The following is a 20,272-nucleotide window of genomic DNA, read 5'->3' as shown; positions in this document are numbered from 1 at the left end:
GGGGCTGTGATGTGTTATGACCAAAAGGAAATTTCTGAAAGGACGATGGGAATAAAAAGGCACTCATCTCTAATAAAAAGGCTTTCAAGCCCTCCTCTCACTCCCTCCTCAGATGAAGGTATGCACATCAAGGAGAATTGATAGTGAGTTTTGAATGATTCTGCATTAAATTTTACTTCCCTGTTTCTCACAACTAGCTCCTAGTCGAATGGTCTACAGAAAAAAAGTGCATTATGGAAACCAGCTATAATGGAGGTTGGTAACACATGGCTTAGATAAAAATGATACTTGCTCCAGATTAGCCCATGTGAAAAAATGTTCCTTTTCCAGGTAAGAAAGTCACCTTGCTTGGTGGAAATGGAGTCCTTTTATTTTGTTCTCACAAGCTATCTAAGTCTTGCTTGGAGAGGACAGACTGTACCCTAATGATGGAGACACCCACTACAGTCTTCCTTAACAATGACACTCCTGCCTTTCCCCCAGGCTGCAAGATCACAGATGGCCATGATGCTGTTCTAGTGAGTGTTTTGCTGTGCTGGCTGGGGTCTACGGAGCTTGGAGGGGTGAGAGAAGTTGTAGGCGTGAGGAGGGATCTGTCTACTTGCCTTCACAGAAGGTGGAAGCTGGGTAATCTTCCTTCTTGTGCCCTTCAAGTATGGGACTTACTTGCAGGTGGCAGTTTCCTTCAAGAGCTCAGCTGGGTCTACCAAACAGCGGCTGTGCTGTGCCAGCACAAAGCCAGCAAGCTTTACTGGTGGGCTCTTCATAGTGAGGCAGAAAGGAAAAGTGAGAAGAACTCGGTGCATCTGGAGCATCCCTTCCTCCCCTCTCCTGGAAGAGAAGGGCTGTGCAGTGATAACACCCAAGTGTTAGCAGAGTGGAAGCAAAGGTAAAGCATGTAGGACAAATACTGCTGTCACCGTCATTGCAGAAATCACAGTAATGTAGCACAGGGATGACTAAGTGCAGCATTATCACTGTTCTCCTCCACTGTCCATTGTGTGTCTGTATATCAAAGCACTGGGAACATCCCGATTAGCATTTTGGTTTGGATCAGGAGTTCACTTTAAGGTGAATGCCTTTATGATCCTGGCCTGCCAGGCTTTGCTTCCCCAGGCTAAGTGGTGTGACAGCACATGAGCTGAACTCCAGTCAGCCAAAACTTAATTGGAAGATGCACTCCAGTAACTAGTGGGTGGCTAGACCACAGAAGCAAACTAGAGCAAATTAAAATCTCACCAAAACATGTGTAATCTGAATTTTGAGTCCTTAACACCAGCCATTTTCCTCTTCATGTCCTCTCCTATTAGGCTGCTCTACTTGTGGCAGTCAGGAGCATATATTAGAAATTTACTGTGCTTGCCCAGTTTTCCTCTGGGACTTGATCCACTGTTTACTGACCAGCTTTCTGTTGTTTCTGACTTGCCTTTTCCCTCCTCTTTGTCTTCCACTCACTACTTTGGCTAAGGCAGTCCAGTCAGGATAGGAATTTAAAAATTTCTGATCATTGTGTGGCTGTGTGTAAGTGAAAGTTGAGTCTTATGAAAAGGCCATTCAGTGAAAATAATCAATTTCTTCTCTACAGTTAATGTGATTTGCTCTGTCCTTGCAAAATCTGTGCATACTTTCTGACTTGATACACCTTGTATTTTATGCATCAGTGTGCAATGATTATTTGGTTATAACAATTCAGCTGCGGATCATCTCCATCAATCTCCATAATAATTTTCTACTATATTTCAACAAATGACATGAGAAATAAAAGTGTTACTCTTGTATTAGCTCTGTACAGAGGTCCTTTTAAAGTTCTAAATTACATGATGCAGTCTAATAACTATTAACTACCTACAAATGCACGTTGAGGAATGAGTATGTAAAAGCAGAATTCACTTGTTTCAGCTCACAAGATTTTTGAAACAGAAGGAAAAGAGTTGTTATGTGAAGGTGTGGAAAACCAGTCTGTTGAAGGATTAGGAAAAATTACTTAATTAAATTTTCCATAGAGACTTTTTTTAGTCTTTACCTACTCTGTTATAAAATTTACTATAGGAGTGAGAAATGGCTACAGTCCAGGCAACACAGATATAGCGTGAACACGAAGAGACGGGCTTCCTCTGAAGAGATCACTATGTTATAGTCACAATTATATTATTCTCTAAATCCACCTCAAAAGTGGGTGGTATCAATAAAACATTCCTATCTCAAGCAGAAGACTCATTTGTATTACCCAGCAAAATTAATGAAAACTAAAATTTCACATTTTGATGGTCTTGACATAGCTTCCTCATTCATTTCCTCTGTTAGATATTTCTTGGGTAACTTGCAATGTTCACTGGGGAATGACTTAAACATTTTACACATGATGTTAAATAATTTTCTTCTGATGCTACCAGGGAGCATTAGGATCTTCCAGACTCTGAAACATGGAAGCTATTGATGCTCCATGAATTTGGAGATCCTATCTTTGGCAGTGTACTAATTATACTGGTGCCAAAATGTTGTGTCTAATGTTGAAGTCATTAAAAAGCACATTCCTAAATAACAAGTTGCCCGTTGAAAGGAAATGCCTATCAAACTCAGGAAAGTCATCCATTACTCTGTGATCTTCAAGAAAGTGATTGATAAATATTTTCAACTTCACATTGCATTGGTTAATGAACTCACATTTGATTGCTCCTCATTAAGTTTTGTAGGAGTGTGGCAGCTGATTAGGCTCTTGCTTTCCTCGCATGGTTACAAATACATACCCAAATTGAAGGTTTATAGAGGGCTAAACTTGGCCTCTTGCCACTTTTAATTTCTCACATTTTGTTTAAAAAAGTCAGTATGTTTTCCTCACGTCATACAACAGTGAGGATAATAAGTAGATGAAATTATTTTCTCGTCACAGTGAATAAGGAACTTGTTTCTAATACGGCATGTAAAATTAACTCAGAAGGCTTTTGGGAGGTTTGAGCATCATGGAGGTTTTAGTTAGAATCAAAGCTAAGGTAGACTTCTTTCTTCCTAGCCCATTACATCTCTGAAGGAAGTTCCATGAAGATGGTATTCAGGATGGTTACTTTAAAAACAAGAAAAAGGGCATACCAGGAAGTCTGGGTTTGAAGCCTTACACCAGAGGTGTCAGGAGGACCTTTAGTGTCAGACCTGTGTTCCTGGGCAGATACTGGTGTTGCAAGGGCTTCTATAGCAATTTGTGGGTAAGGGCCTCATGCCTGTTTGGTTTTGGTGGTGGCAAACAATGGGAAAATACAGAGAAGGGAGATAATCTAGGTAGAGCATGTCTGGGAAACAGATCTTCTGTGCACCTTGTTGGTGGGAACTGAGCCTGTTTTCCTGATGGTCCTTCACCTTGGCTTGAGGCTGCGTCATCACAGGACCGAAAGCAGTGTAAGGGAAGATCTAATATCCCAGGTAACCTATTGTGCTGGATTTAGCTCCAGGCTATGTGTGCTACTGCCCTGTCACTCTACCCTGAGCCTAAACGAGTAGCAATAGGAACATGCTGTAGCTTGTGACCGGCTCATGGAAACGACGCAGGTTTGAGTTTGAGCTGCAGATAAGGACAACTGAAATCATGACAGTGAGCTCCAATCTGCTATAACTGAAAAGCAGACACAGTTCCAGAAGGATGGGGCAGGAGCAGGCTTAGCTATTGCTGCGGCTGACTTTGAGAGGCTTCACCGGGGGGAGCCTTAAGTGCCTATTCGTGAGCAGAATAGAAGCATTTTAGTAACAAGCCTTCAAAAATATTTCTTGCAATTTCTCATGTTTCATCCCCTGAAAGGATTCTGTGCTCATCCACATGCATCTGCTTTCCAAAGGCTTTCTCCATTTAATGACTATGTTTCGCTTCATTCAAAGATTAATAACAGCACAATTATTAATTGCAAATTTATAGCCTTTTGCCAAGGTGGGAAGAGTGTAACTTCTCATAAACGTTAGCTCCAGATGAAATGCCATGCTCAAGGTCTCAGCTGTGAAGCTGTGCTTTTAATTAATTTTCAGATTTTCCATTTGTTCTGAGAGATATCACAAGAATCTGCAAACACTCATTTAATCTCCATGGGCTGAATCCTGCTTTCATCCTCTCGGTGACTGCAGTGATGGTTTGTTTGTGTGATGACTACATACTTGTGACCATGGGCCCAACAGCGTCAAAAGCTTTTGAAGGTATTGGGGGCCCTTTCCACAAAATCCAAGGTCAGAGGGACTCACCACTTCACCAGAGAATTTCACTGCACGCTCCCTGCCTAAGAAGCTGCAGTAAGGAATATGGTTTAGAAAAAAATGCCATCTAGAAGAGTTCATGCTGAGAGCGTCCTTCAGCCAGTATAATTAGCTATTCCAATATTTATCTTCTTGCTAGAAATTGCTACAGAATAAAAATCTGTCTACTGTCAGATCATTTTTGCACATTGATCAACATTTTTTGAATCTATCTTCAGTAAATTGAGATTATACGAGTTTTGGAAGCAGCCTGTTGCAAGGTTTTCTTTTCAAGTCCCAGGACTTTCTTTTTCTTGGCAGTACTCCCATCTGTTGGAACTGTTCCAGTTTTCCATAGTTTATTACCATAAAAATAATTTATAAACATTAATGAATTGGAGAACCCTTCAGCTAAGCAATTTTTAGGCTTTGTGGGGGTGCAGGTAAGTTAACCAGACTTGTTGATTATTTATGCCCATGTTTAATCTTGGCAGATATGGCCTTTTAATTTTCTTTTTTATTGTATTTTTTCTTATTAGATAGAATACATGCATTCTTGTTTTATAATTCTCATTATAAAATGTAAATGTCTACTGAACATTTTAACTCTTCTCTAGTGTTATTTGTGATTCCTCTCTGCATCTTGAAATGTATTTAATCCTTGGTCAGGCACTCCTTGTTCTTATTAAAAATTCCATCTTATTGTCCTTCATTATTTTGCCTGTTGAGATTTCATTGACTTTTTAAATTGCTGTACAAGTTGCTCACACCTCTTGACTACTTCTTCAATTATTCCTTCATTTCTTTAAATATGCATTTCCTTTGTATTTATGTAACCAAGTGTCCTTTTCAGTATATATATTTTTTTATTTTATTTTATTTTATTTTATTTTATTTTATTTTATTTTATTTTATTTTATTTTATTTTATTTTATTTTATTTTATTTTATTTTATTTTTTACTGACAATGCACTTCTCCTTCCCCCACTTCCTCCCATATAAAGTGATGGACTTTGGAGGTTTCCGGTAGTGTATGAGTAATTCCAAGTTTATAGCGCTCAGAAATTTTTAGTAGTTTTGTTAGCAACCATTTTAAGTTGAGAAAGAAATGTTTTTTAAAATTTATCCCTAGAATATATGCTATAGTTGATTTTGCATTCCGAGTGCACAGTGTATATGTGCACTGACTGTGATTTACATTCATGGGTGAAGACCAATTTTAGTTAATGCTTATTTCTTTTTTGTCCATTAAGGTGAAATTCAGTTTTGAGTCATCTTACATTAAACAAAATAGGACTTTCAGTAAGAAATGTGTATGTTCCTTATTTTTTTCTGTTTTCAAACTCAAAAATTTAATTCTAGCTTTTTGAGATGTGCAGCAAAAATACTTCATCTTTGAATCAGCCATGACTTGTTCATTCTGCACATTGCAACTGGAATTTTAAGGAATAGTTTGTTTAGTTTTCTGGTGGGGTTTTCTCCTCTGGGATAAAGCTTACCCATCTCTTAATTTTATTTTAATCAGTTACAACTTTAATCCTTGAACATTTAAAATTGTTAATCTGATTCAAATTAAGTAGATAAGTACTAAATATGGTGGGCCCCAGCTTGCAAATTTGTGTTGGAAAATTGAGATGCCATGTGCCAACTTAGTAATATGCATTGTTGATTTATTTTTAAGTGTGTGGTCTCTGTGGAAATACAGTATTTTAATGATAATGGTTTCTCTGACATGTTTATAAATTGTATCAAGCTATGAAAAATGCAACAATGAAAGGGATGTTGCCTGGGACATACAAAGTCAGGCAAATTCCAGCTCAGTTCTCTCTGCATTCTAGCATGAGAAATCAATGTGTCAAATCTTTATATAACCCCTAGACAAGCATGAAAAATATTTCTTTTTACATATTCACAGATGAGGCTCATCACAATTGGTATTCCCCTAAAATTAAATAATGGAAAAAAGTAAGGGCAACATGCTTGAAAATTAATTTATATGTGTTGATATTGTAGTCATACTCCCATATTGCTGGAGAAAAGGTCCCTTTAGCCTGACCCCAGTCTGATACAGAGGTCTGTATCTCACAGATGCCTCTGTGGTGCTGGTCTCAGCTGCCTTCAGCACAACACAGCTCTCTAAGCCTTGGCAGCAGGCAGAAGTTAAGGACAGCCTGGAACTTAGTACTTCTCTGCCTTCTTTTGTGTGTAACTGCTTCCAGCCTAACCACTTTCTTTGCTGAAATTGTCTTGCTTTGCATGTTTAAGCATTTCAGAATGAAGCCTAACAGGCACAAGGGCCCCCTATTTTCTTCAAAACAATAGATTTGAATAAATGAGGGTTGCAAACAAACCCATCAGGGTGTCAGCAGTGCCAGATGAATTTGGGCATCCCAGAAGCTGGAATGTGTTTCCTTGACACGTTTCAAAAACCAGGGGAAGGCTCATAGCATGACATGCCCAAGGGCAGCTGAGGAGGGTGAGAAGTTGCATAGCTTAGTCCCTGGCACACAAGAGAGCATGGCAACTGCAAAATTGACCTCCTCATTGTGGCAAGGAGTGAAAAGTAATGAATGTCCTGTAACAGGTAAAAGACCAAGACCCTTCCCTCTCATTCTGTAGCATGTGCAAATCATTCATTTTAATCTTCCCATCATTCCAGCAGCTTTTAGTTAATTCTAATCAGGTTTTTCCTCATGTGTCAATGTTGCTAGGCCTTTTTGCTTATTGCCTTTCCTCAAACCTGCGTATACCTATGTGTGTATATATGTAAATATATTAATATATTATAGAGAGAGATATATGTGTAAATGTGTATGTATATACATATTATAAAAATGTGTTCCTTTGTGCTTGAAGTTATGGCATATGTAATGTTGTGGGTCTGACATGTTTTGTGTAGCTGGACTGGTGCTGCTATATCTTTATCTTTTACTTTTCTGAATGAAGTTAAACAATTGTTTCTGGGACTAGACAGCCCTCTGTCCTTTATAGTCCCCAAACCAGTCCTGTCTACTTATTACCTCCCTAGATTTGTGTCAGTTGTTTGTATGTGTTATATAAAGGCTTATAAGCTGTGGCAAAATTGGGCACAAATTCTGCTTTCCTTCTTCTCATTGCAGTCAGATCCTGACAGACTTCTGACATATCGAGGTGTACATGAGGTCATTTTGCCCTGCATCATGCCAGGTAAATTAAGTAATGTTTATTTGCGCTTTAGGGAAGGGTGGCAATATCTGTCCAGGATTTTTACACAGTTTGCAGGGTCAAAGACAAGGTTGAAATAAAAGCACAGTATGGGTATCCCTTGGTTATTCTCTCAGTCCTAGAAAAACTCCTGCTCTTCAAGAGGGAAAATAGGTTTAAAAGACAGTGCTAGGTTGTCTGCCTCTGAGAACAGATAATGATCTATGCATTAAAGCTTCCGCCCCTGGATCACAAACACAGCCTTTGGATTACTTTTGGATACAAATCACGTAGAAGTCAACAAAAGAAGCTGAGTAATTGTACAAAATTCATTTATTAAAGAGAATCTGTGTTCATTGATCCCCCCTCCCCCCCCCCAAAAAAATAGTCTTTTTATTTATCATCACTGCTTTGTTCTGCTGTTTTACTTCTGTCACTCACGGTGCTATTTCCCCTCTCTTTGGTCACTGCAGATCAGAGCTCCCACCTGTCTTAACCTTGGGACTTCTGTGTGGAGATTGAAGTATCTTGTCGTTTTTTTTTTTTTTGGTGTCTGGCTCACTCTGTGAAAGAACAGAGCTTAGGTCTTGTACTGAATCTGCTAACTGGCAAGTCAGGTTCCGGAAGAGGGTCTTAGAAACGGAGTCTTAACCTGCATCCCTGCATTTAAAATATCAGTACGTGACTGTGATCATGAAAAAAGCTGCATAGATTCCTGTTGCTGGAGGCTTCATCCTTGGGCAAACTGACAGAGTGGAGAGAAAAAAAGGATCAAAAAGGTTGGGAGAAGCAAACTTCAAGATCTTAGTGCTTTTACAGATGTGATCCAAGGTCCTATTCTTGCAGTCTCGGAAGTAGACAAGACCTTGATGACTTGTTTAGGTTTTATATTGCACCCTGTTCTGGAAGTGCACAGCTCTTTTATTGAAGATGAGTGACACTAGGAAGGGTTAACAGCATGTGCTGATGTTAGCTGAATCTCTTCCCTTTAGGAGAGTGAGGTTGGGAGGGGTGTGTCAGTTGTAGCAGCTTGATGTTAAAACTCAGTTGTGTGCCTGTGTGATCACTTTAATTTCCAAGCTTGGTTTGGCACAGACTCCTGCATTCCATCTGTGCTAGGGAGGCAGTGAATACCAGCAAGAGGGGAAGCAAAATTCTGGACATGGAAATCTGCTCAGCCACCACATTTGCCTGACTCTGTGCATTGGAGCCTCTGATGTAAGAGCGGTGGACCACTTTCCAGAGATGTTCCTCCTCTCTCTACTGCATGTGCTCTTCATGGTCACCCACCAAGCCAGGAGTTGGAGAAGTAGGTGATACGCAATACATTCAGCTGAGTCTGATCACTCACCACTGAGGGAGTATTTTTTCTCAGAGCTGTCAGCAGAAAGCAAGAGTGTTACATTCAGTTAACAGGAGGTAGGCTTGTAGTCTCAATTATCCAAAATTTTTGGTGGAGCTGTGCCAAAATTGTGCATCTCAGTTTGCACAGGCAGGACCAGCCTTCCTATCACTGCTACCCTGTGATTTTGACTCTCATTTTTCTTTAAACTTTGGGTTCATTTTAGGCCATCATCTGCAAGGAAGACGACAGTTGCATCAATATCTGTCATTCAAGTGTGAGAAGTTGAATAGTTTGTTGATGGCAGCAGGGTTGTTTTCTATTTTTCAACAATGTGAAAGAAAAGTCAAATCAATCATGCATCTCACTCCTACACTACTAATGGATGGACAGACAAGAGCTTTATTCAGCTGACATCTAGTATGCTAAGTAGAAAGATTATTCCCCTCAGTTCGCTTCCTTTGTGTAATGAATGATAAGTAGATGAATCAGTGAGGTAAAATGTGTGACAGATAACAAATTAGTTACAAACTTTGTAATTTTGAGTAGGTGTCCTGACACGGGGGAGTAACCATGTTCTGGTGTCCAGACACTTCTGATGGTGCCCAGACTTGCAGTCACTTCTGACTGTACATTGATGTTTAAATAAGTTGTAATTCCAAGTGGTTTCCGAGATGTTCCTAGGATTGTAGGATCTTTTCAAGGCCCAAAAATCCTTGGATGAAGTTTCTCAATGAGCTTTAAAACTAAATTTAACATATTTCATTTTTTCAAGAAACAAGAATTCTAATATTTTCAGTTAACTCCTGAATTCTCAAATGCTGCTTTTGCTTGTGGGGAGCTGCTCTCATGTGGCACAGGGGACATGCGAGCATCATGTAAACCAGCCTCTTAGTCACTGTAACACTGAGGTAACAGTGGAGGCAAGTCTTTGCTTTATTGCAAACTAATATTGTGCTCATTTTAATAAAGCAGCCCACCTTTTATTTACACTATGAGTGGTGGCAAGGAAAGGTAGTGATTTTTTCTTTCTTGTCAGTCCATGAGCCCATGATGTTCTGTGATATGGATTCATAGCTGTGGATTAGCAAAGCCCCATTTATTTGTTTGTTTGTAAACAGCACCTTCTCAAAGCACTAGCAGATTGATTTTGATGAGTGCTAGATCTTCTCTCTCACTTTCTTGTTCTCTTATACTATTCTCTGATAGGATGGTCAACAACTCTGGCAATTAGTCCCCCACTGACTCTCTTTAGGTATATGTAAAATAATAATAAAAAGCATAATAATTTAATTTTTAAAATCACTTTATATACAGAATCTCTTTTTTTTTTTTTTTAATTAACCTGAAAAAGAATCTAATAATAGCTTGTAGCCAAAGGATGTATTTTTTTACTTTAGGTTTGGGATTTCAAATGAATCTCTTCTTAAAAAAAAAAGAATTAAAAAAAAAAGTGTCTATCAGTAACTGCTGTATTTTAAAAATAAATATTTTCCTGATAGCAAAACAAAGTGCTAAAGACTTTTAAGTTTTCAGTTGGTCTGTGTTGGTCAGGTAATATTAAAGCTGCCTTCCTGTATTTGTCAGATTTAATTTAGCACGGCCATTGTTTCTGATATTCACTTTCTGTGAATAACTCCTGACAAAAACCAAGACAGCAAAAATAATGCTTGCAGCAAAGGCTGGACTTAGAGCATCTAACAAATTTAAATAGGTGTCTTCTACTGGTAGCTCTAATGCTTTGAATTCTCAAATTGTTATCAAAACTGGCTCAAAGCTGTATTTTATCACAACTGTGTCACAATACATTATGAGATATTTATATTATTTTTCATGTGGTAAATTGGAACTGTCCTATGTATGAAAGGATACTGTCCATCAAAATAAAATTTATGGAATTATTATATCTTATTCTGTTATTTTCTGTTTGTATTTTTTTATAAATCTTCACTTGTTTTGAAGGATCAAAAATACAATGAAAGTTCATGAGGGCTCTAGTGAAGTTATTACTGCAGTTAACGACGTTCTATGGAATGATTTTTTTAATTACTGATTAGCTAAAAGAAAAAATGTACTAAGAGGAAAAATAGGTACCAGTGTTTAAAAAAAAAAAAATGTGCAGAGCTTACAAGCTGATTATTTTTGTGGTGCCACTGGACCTCTGAATTTATTTTTAACATCTTACTGTCATTCTTGTTCATATTAGGTCACTAAGGAGGGTAATGTCTAGCCTAACAAGCTGGTCCTACTGGCAAAGTATCTGGGAGCAGTGATCCTTCACATCATGGCTGGTTTTCTTTGTCATTGAGAAAGGGTGGGATTCTTAGTTTGTTGTCCATGTCTTGAGCACCTTGTCCTCAGCCAGTATTGACTTAGAATATTTGAGATAGGCTTTGGATTTTCGCTGAGTCAAACCAAGGGGGAGCCTGAAGATCTTCCTCACGTACAGGTTTCTTAAGTTAGATTGAATTTCCTAAACATCAAGTGCCTTTTAGGCTGCCCCATGGCTTCCAAGACAAACACAAGGTATTGGCTGTGAGACAGAGCCTAGAGAAGACCCTTGCTTTCCTGAATCAGCAGGTGGAGCAGCCACAGAGTACACTATCTATACACTATGTTTAGAAGAGAGCTCTCATTTTGGTCCAAGTGCAGTCTGTTGGACAGTGCTAGCACTTTTTTACTTTAATATGAAGCTGCCCAGGTACAGCAAATTGTTACCAGAATCTTCTGGTGTTTGTTTTTGTTTGCTTGTTTGGTTTTGGTTGTTTGATTGGTGTTTTGTTTTGTTTTGATTGGTGGTTTTTTTTGGGTGTTGTTTCTTTTTTTTTTTGGGGGGGGGGGCGTGGGGAGCAAAGAGAAAAAAAAAATGTTCAGACATAGTCCATTGTGACTACTCCTCACATGGATTATTTATGATTCCACAACTACATGTTGATCCACTTTGCTGTTTAGTTGAATAGGGCCTTATCATGTCTCATATTTTATTTAACTTCGTGTGCTTTACTTACTGTGTTTTCTTAACCTTCCAACTTCAGAAATATTTATAAATATGTGGTTGAGGCCAAAACAGATGTGCACATTGAGATGTCATCTTTTATTTAATCAGCTGGCATAATTTGGAAAGGAAGGCAAATTTTCAGGCACGCCAGTATTCCTCAGCTCTGAAAAAGAATTAGACTTCAGAGCTAAATACAAAATTTAAGCAATTGCTCAGGCATATACCAGCTAAACTAGCTCTGAAAGAAAAGGTAGTATGTGTAGAGTAGACAAAGTTGATAAGGTAGTTATCTCTCTGAGGGAAAGATGAAAGGGGAGAGGGGAGAGGGGAGAGGGAAGGGAAAGGGAAAGGGAAAGGGAGAGAGAAATTTATAGAATGGAACATGGAAAGAGTAGTGGAGGGGAAAGTATATTGTGCCATGAAATCAATATCTCTATCGAATCCCTGTTTTTTAGTGACCAGCAGTTTAAAATGCTAGCTCCAGGCTTGTCTTTGGAAGGTATTTTAGAGATCTTTAAAGATCAGGAGTAAGAGATCAGAGGTGGCATGGCTGTGAAAACTGTTCTTTGTATAAAATGGGGATATTATGTTTGTGTCAAGAGTCTATCACAGAGCTGAATCTCAGAAATATTTCATTCACAGTTCTAGTCTTTTGAGGGTGCCATGCCGAGTCCCACAGGATAAACTTTTGAGATTGGAAAGGATCTCTTAGGTCAGATGTATGTTTGCTTTTGTCTGTGCTACAGCAGATAGTGTAATGTATCTTGTTAAATGGGATTTACTCTTGCTAAGCCTATTGACATTTCCCTTTCATCTGCGAGATAGCTGTACCTAAGTGCTGCTGCTGTTGTGTTCAGATCCTGAAGTCTATACTTAGTTTTTATTGACTCATCTCTGAAATTCCTGTATGATGTTTTTAAAACTTGGGTCAATCTACTGCAGTGTGACAGTATATGGTAAGTGAGCAGGAGAGTCCTAGAGCACATGCTGCTGCCCCAGATGTGAAATGCCCTGGTGTGCTCTCACTGCTTTGATATGAAGAAGGACTTCTCCTGAAATCATCTTGCAGGTGCAGACATACATGACAAACCTGGTGTTTTCTCATTCTGCTGGGCTCCCTGCTCACTGTGTGTCTGTTTCCTTGCCTCCTACTAATCTCGACTCCTTAAACCTGGAGAAATGCCATTAAATGGGACCTTCTTGCTGCTCAGGTGAGCCATGGGCTCTTCTCATTTCCAGAAGCCCCATTGCTATGGTGGCAGCTCTGTTGTCACCACAGCTTTTCTGACCCCATGCATACAATGAACTGTGGGATAAACTGAGACGCAGCACCCTATGCCTGTGACATCAGATGAATGACCTCAAGCTTATGACATTATGGATGGTGACAGTTAGTGGAAAATCTGGATACTTTTCCTCACCAGCACTCCTTCAGGAGTGAACTGTCAGGAAGGTTGAATGACAATTCCCTTATTTTTTCTTTTCCTCTCCCTAGGAATCATCTTGGCCTGTACTGTTATTCATGAAGGTATGTTCACCTCAGACTAACATCTTCACTTTGACAGCAGCTGGCACAGGGTGTTTCAGAGGGATGCATAAAACTCTTAGGGTAGGTATTTCAGTGTGGTTATGTCACTGCCACATGGGACAGGTGCTGTACTGAGACAACAACCAAGAAGCAGTGGTAGGGCATCTCCCCAAGCAATGGTGAAACCAGACAACTGAAGTAATTAAAAGATTGTTTTACTACTCTGGTGACCCCTAGAGAGTCTACTGCCTTTTTCACATTAAATAAGGCACAATTAAGTCTGACATATTGCCTTTCTTTAGAGCTCCTACCTGAGCTGATGACAGGGAACAAATTAATCTCAGTTGGCTCCAGTTTAATTAAACCATCTCAAAGGTGTTGAGTTACTTTGGATATTCTGATTTTGTTATTTTTATTCATTGTGAAAGTATAATATTCTTGGTCTACCTTTTGCCAGAAATAAGATTATTTAGTCAAAGTTTATATTCCTAAATAAGAGATTGTGACACTTTAATTGAACAGTATTACTGCATATAGATGATATAACTGAGGTTGGTAGAAATGCTTCCACACTAGTTTTGCAAACATGTTCAATCAGTATCTTGCTGTTCTGTTCCTCAGAAAACTGAGCTTCTGATAAGAAAGCTACACGTGGAGCATTTCTTGTTCCTTTATTCCAGACTTTTTGTGAGCATACCTGATTATTCTTCCATTACTACATAACTACTGCTATAACCTATTCTTTAATAAGTTAGATTGAAAGTAGAAAATTGTTTTATTGAAATATTTTGTACAATTTTGAAAGGATGAAAACCTTAATAATGGACTAATCACTTTGGCACACTCACACAGATTAATAATTCAACAGTGCATTAATTATGTCTGTGTTAAAATAATTTCTTTTCTTTCATGTAGCAGAAAAGGCATACTCTGGCCAACTTGGTACCTTTATATTTACTCATGTCTTGGTATTTATATGGTTATTATAGTGTGTGTGGTTACTATACTGCCTTATGTGGTTACTGTAGTGCCTTTGAGTTCCTTGAAATCAATAGTGCATGTTACTTTGACAAAACTCAAGTGTTTTTTGTTTCCATTTTGTAGGCTGAAAAGTGAAAAATTACAAACCTGTATTTCTGAGGTGGCCCAGCCCCTGCCCGTGTGCTCTTACTGGATCTACCAGTCTTTATCTGTGGATTTGGACCACTCTTGATGCTACAGGATAAACAAGTTGAAACAGTTTTTTATTTTTCTTCTCCCTATTTACATGTTGGACACAAATAGCAGGTGTCCTCGCTGTGTGTATCGGGAAAATTGCTCATTGTTCAATGTAGTGGCAGAACTTTACCAGCTTTGTAGGCTCCTCTCACCAGGATGATGAAGGTGCAGAGAGCACTGCTATATGCCAGGGGTTGTCCCTGTACCTCAGTTTTGGAGAGGTACATGAGCAGTTTTCTTCATTCTGCTTGCAGAGTTTTCCCAGGGGCTGCTGAAACTGCCTTTCCTCACTCAGAGCTGGAGCTACACAAGGGCTATCACTCTGAAGATCATTTCAGTTTGTTTTGTTTCAGTTTTCTTAAATCATAGTATTTCACAGCTAAATTTGGTTTGGAAGTGCAAAAAAAGGTGAGGCTGAATTATTAAAACTTAAGTCCAAACTTGTTTGAATAGAAAGAGTTTCACTGTGTATTAAAGTTCTAAGGTATATGTTGTTTACCCTGTTTTCCTAAAACATTATTTGACCTCAGTAACAAAACTCGAAAACCTTATTTCTAAACACAAAATTACCAACCATTGCACTTTATTCAAAATAATGATTTTAAAGTTGTTGGTTTGGTTTGGTTTGGTTTGGTTGGTTGGTTGGTTGGTTGGTTGGTTTTGTTTTGTTTCTTGTTGTTGGGGAGGGGGGTAATATTATTTTTTATTTTTCTCTCCCCACTTATCCTGTTTGGAAATATTCTTTGGAATTTGATTAAATTCATGCAAGGTTTTGGTCTGCTCAAAACTGCATAATTCGAAAGGTTTTATTTGCCCGAAATACTTCATTCAGCTCAAATTGCATGACTCTGGATATTTTTTTCTTTGTCCCAGTCTAAACCAAATAAGTAAATTACTTTGCCTCTTTTGGTACTAGTGATGGAAAAAGTGACAGTAATAATGCATACCTCTGCAACGGGAGGGACCGATTTCTACAGCCAGTGTACCACCTTTTTCTGAAGTTGACATCTGAATGCAGGTGATCTCTAGATCCATCTATACTGTTTATTTCAAGCTGTTCAGTAGACTCTTCGCAGTCCTGTGTTTTCTATTTTCTTATTGTCCCATCACAGTATCTTAATAAATCCTCTCTCCCTGCACAAAACCAGATGCTGCTACCAACCTAAAAATTTTCTTCTGGCTTGCTTTTCTTTTTTTTTTTCTTCCTGAATTTGACAGGTTTTCATCTCCAGTAGGAGGCAAGTATTTAATGAGGGCAGCGTCGATATTTATTTTTCTGCGCTTTCCTACCTCTGTCCTGTGTTCTGATTTTCTGTTACAAAAATTAAGTCACTTTCACAATTTCTTTGTAATGTATTCTGTCCAACCCTTGTTCTCCAGCATTTCTAGGAATTCATGCTGCCTTCCTAATTGACCTGTCATTTACAGACTGTATCTGTAACTCTTGGGGTGGATACTTTTGGTAACCATTCTGAATTCTGATGAACAAAGAAGAACATTTCAAATCTGCAATGCTTTGGAGACAATAAGCTGTCTGCAAGCAAGAAGCAATCATTATTATTATTCAGACTGGTTACTAAACTGTTCTCACTCACCAAACATACATAGGGAACAATATATTTCAAGTGTGAATTTAATTTGGTCAGCTCAGTCTCCTACATCAATGCTAGATCTAAATTAATCTTTTCACATAGGCAGCTACAACTTGACATAAATTAAAATTGTATTAGTCAAGGGCAAGATGCCTGCCTCATTGCTTAATTAGTTTTATAAATATAAGTTTGATAAATATTTATTTTTACAAAAGACAATGATATTGAGGATCTTAGTCATTTTTCACTCCTATGAAGTCATAATCCAACTTTATCTCTCATGAGAACTGCTGTCTTTTTTCCTTCCTCCATCTCACGCATACTTACTTTTTCAACTCAAGGCTTATAAGGAGATCATTCTAAATTACTATGGACTTTAAAAGCAGATATGCATGTGGGTGTAATTGCTTCTGAGAAGCCGAGATGATGCTGTTTACTAACAACACTTGTGTCATTTCTACTTGGTACTCATCTGCGACAAATTTTCTGCCAAACATGTTGTTTTTATCTTCACGTTGGCTATAGCATCCATGGCTATAGTATGTCTTGCCTGACCAAAGTTTTTGATAGTAGAGCTGAAAGAGTTAACATGTTAGGTTCCAGTCCTAGTGGATTTACTAAAAGCAAAGCTGGATGAAGAATCAACATCATTTCCCTGACATTCCTTCTTTATAGTTATTGTACATGATCTGTTAATAACAGCTTTTGGTAGAGCTATACTAGAATACTCACTACTTGTCCTTCTCTCTACCCTCAACAAGAATATGGTAATATTTGTGCAAAGAGCAAACTGCACAAGTTCAAAGGAGGCCTAGCTTGTTTGCTGGTTTGGCTGAAAATGAGTTAATTTTCTTCACACAGTTAAAAACCTTTGTTTTTCATAGCTAGCACGATCACTATTTGGACTTAGTTTGAGAACAAGGAGATAACACCCCGGGACATAGTTAATGTTTTTAATTGCTCTAGTCTGAGAGCCAAGGACATTCAGAGCACTCTGCCCACAGGTGTGAGGCATTGAGAAAGGGGGGAAGAGATGGGGCAGAGCTTGACTGATATCCAGACTGATCGATAAGAGTGTTCCATCCCATCAGTGCCATGCTTCATATTTAAGGAGAGTAAGGATTTAGGATCTTCCATTCTCCTCACTTTCAGAGACCTGTTTGGGGGAGTTCTGTTTGGGACTATCGTTGGTTTGACCTTTTGCCATCCTGTCAGTTTGCAGAGGCCTCTGGGCCTTTTTCTCTCTTTTCTCTCCAGGATCAGCTGTTCGGGACCAGGTGCTGCTTCCTGGGACTAGCTTCTTGGTGTGGACAGAATTCATGAGGAATTACATCAAGTACCTCTTATTTTATATTCTACTTATATTGTATTATATATATATTTATTAGTAGTGTATTAGTATTTTATTATTTTATCAAACTGTGTTTATCTCAATCCAAGTTTCTCCCTTCCCTTTCAATTGTCTCCCTTATTTAGGGAGTGGGGGGAGTGAGAGAGCGGCTATCGTGGTTTTATTGTTAGCTCAGGATAAACCATGACAGCTTGTTACCCTTTGGAGGCTTTCAGGAAACTGTTTGCTTGCTAGCATTTGAGTATTCTTATTTAAAGGATCATCACAATGCTGTGAGGAGTGCCTTGCTGTCAAACAAGTATGCAGGAGTCACCCTTAACTCAGGTCAAGCTCAGATGGATGCAAATAGGAGTTTGTTTACAATGTCCAGAACAGGCAGCATCATGTAAAATATTGAGAAGATGCACATGGAGTAAAAAGGAAGCTGTTCTGTTTATCTGTTCGCACTAAAACAGAACAAAAAAACTTCCCCTTTTACATTAGCCAGCCTGTTCACACCACATCTTTGGCTCAAATTCTCTGTAAGGCCATCATTTTCCTGTGTGCTCATGAATACCAGTGAATGCAGGACCTTCCAAATCAATTGCATTAGAGTTTGTATCTAGTTCCCTGGAGTCTCTTGGGTTTCCATTTACATTCAAATCTGCCCCTCCTTTCCTTCCCATTAAGTATACACTAACCTAATAAAGAAATAACCTACCCCATTTTTCCAGGAAATGACTAGTGAACATCTACCCCCTTTGGAAAGATAAATATAATTTTCAACAGATCAGGTGCTATCTCCTAAACATGACTGTCTTTATTAAACTCATTAAGGGCATAATACCTTCCCCTGGCTCCCCCACTCTCACAGCCTCTCAGCAAGTACATTTCTCTGTGAAATGTCTCAGGCCATTGAACATTGCATTTTATCATCACTATGAAATGGACAGACATACTTGAGGCAAACAATACCCTTTAAATGAGCACATGCCTTCCATTACTGGTTGTTGATTTAGAACAGATACTCTGTTAATCAGACATTTTAGAATGACAGTCAATGGGTTTCAGGCAGACAAGCAACGGAGGGAAACCATAACTGAGGCTTTTGTGCAGAAGGAGTTGTAACACCAAAAGACAACTGTTGAGAGAGCTTTGGTGGTCTTAAATTGTTGTGTCTTCCTTTCATTAGGACGTGAGCCACCATACAGAATTGGAGCATTGCAGAAACCTTGTCAGATTTACACAGTTGTAGAGACTGTTAATACGATGCCCCATCTGATAGCTGAGGCAGAAATGCCTGAGACTTCATGGTGCCCTTCACTCCACAAAAGTGGGGTCATATTGACTCGCAAAAACATAAATAAAAATAAAAAGGTCATTTCTGCAAAGCATGCTCTTGAAAAGTCAACCAAGTAAAACACCAGTCACATCTTCATGCTAAACTCTGAAAGATTTCCAGGTTCTCCTTTGTGTGAATTGAAGTCTTGGTTCTGACTGTGACTCTGCTCGTGTCTGTTTGTAGAAAAATGCTTCTAGCAGAACATGATTTCACTGTAATTCCTAAATCAAAACAAACTGGGAAATAACACTGCTGTTTGTGTCACAGCATGTGTGAGTGCATGACATTATTTTGTATGCTGGCACTTGCAATGGATCAGACTACAGAACAATTACCTTTACTATAAAACTGTGCCTTCTTTTATAGTGTCTTCAGTTCTAATGAAGATCAACTGTGACAAAGCTACATGAAGTAATGAAAGTACTAGAAAGAAAGGGCTTTTTGAAAACAAAAAGCTTTTTAAAAACTCACAAAAGGACTGGGGGAGCCATGAGTGAATTTTCTACCCTAGCATTCTGGCATTCATCTGTGGAACCTTCTGCTATCAGCAGGGAATGAAAAATTGCAGTTGACATCTACACCTGGCATTTGTCTCCATTAATGGTTAATGCAGGGACTGTTCTCTTGGCTTAGTCTTCACCTGTCAGCTACTCTTTAGGAGAAAAGAGAGCAAGGAGAAATCAAATAGATTTAGGCTTCCTTATTTTAAACCGGGTTTCTAGTGAAATCTATAGGTAAGGGTCAAATCCACATCCTCAAGGAAACAATTACATTGTGGCTCTGATTGTCTCATCTCCTTCAGATCTGCTATTCCATACACTCATCAGTTATGGAAAATATCTGCCTGTCTTTTCAAATCAGGAGCTAGAAATCAATTTTTAAATTTGACCCCTCCTTCAAAGATTATGGAAAGCCTGTGGCATAGGTGTATTTTGAAATATAGAAGGTGTGTTTTTTTTGAAGTACAAAATACAACTCTATGCCTTTGAGATGGAAGTAAAATGCTGTTGATAGCCAGAGCCTGAAGAGCGCCTGTGTTTGCTATGGGAACAGCAGCTCCTTGGTGGAGACTTGATGAAGCAGTAAACCTGGAAAGGCGATTCCCTCTTGTTTCGCCCTCAGTTGAACATCCCACAGCCTACTGGCAGTGGGCCTGGTGTGGATATAATTGATCTCAGATTCCTCGTCTCCTCCTAACCCAGAGATGCTCTATTACACCCTCAGGGATCGCCTGTGATATACTCATGTTCAGAGCTTTGTTCTGAAAGCTGGTGTCTCTTTCATTGAGGATGAATGAATGCAACTTAAGAAGGCTAAGCAAAAGCATCACGCTGGCTAGCTTTTAAACACGTTAATGTTAGAGGTTATCCATATAATCATTTTGGCATGCTGGGTGCACAAACTTTGTGTCTACTTATTGTAGCTCCCAGGAGTACTCCTCAGCTTCTAGATTTGAATGCACACTATGGCAGTAATGCAACTCTGTAGTTTTTTGGGCAATCATCCACCCATGCAATGGAAACCTGAGCC

General features: G+C 38.8%; 2 long non-coding RNA genes across 5 annotated transcripts in view; both read left to right on the top strand.

Moving 5' to 3' along the window:
* Positions 1–7,396, top strand: part of LOC139828910 (uncharacterized) — a 214,144-nt gene extending 206,748 nt beyond the window's left edge. For all 4 annotated transcript variants that reach the window (XR_011740974.1, XR_011740976.1, XR_011740973.1 and 1 more), the window contains 2 exons: positions 198–627; positions 7,329–7,396. This is a non-coding gene — a long non-coding RNA (uncharacterized lncRNA). The remainder of the gene's footprint in view (positions 1–197; positions 628–7,328) is intronic.
* A 5,842-nt stretch (positions 7,397–13,238) lies between these two features.
* Positions 13,239–17,407, top strand: LOC139827029 (uncharacterized). Its single transcript, XR_011737209.1, has 4 exons — positions 13,239–13,341; positions 14,365–14,886; positions 15,395–15,496; positions 17,328–17,407. It is a non-coding gene; the product is annotated as an uncharacterized lncRNA (long non-coding RNA).
* Positions 17,408–20,272: the final 2,865 nt, after the last annotated feature.

The sequence above is a fragment of the Patagioenas fasciata genome, chromosome 1 (assembly GCF_037038585.1).
Source record: "Patagioenas fasciata isolate bPatFas1 chromosome 1, bPatFas1.hap1, whole genome shotgun sequence".
Lineage (NCBI taxonomy): Eukaryota > Metazoa > Chordata > Aves > Columbiformes > Columbidae > Patagioenas > Patagioenas fasciata.
This window is presented reverse-complemented; position numbering and strand designations above follow the sequence as displayed.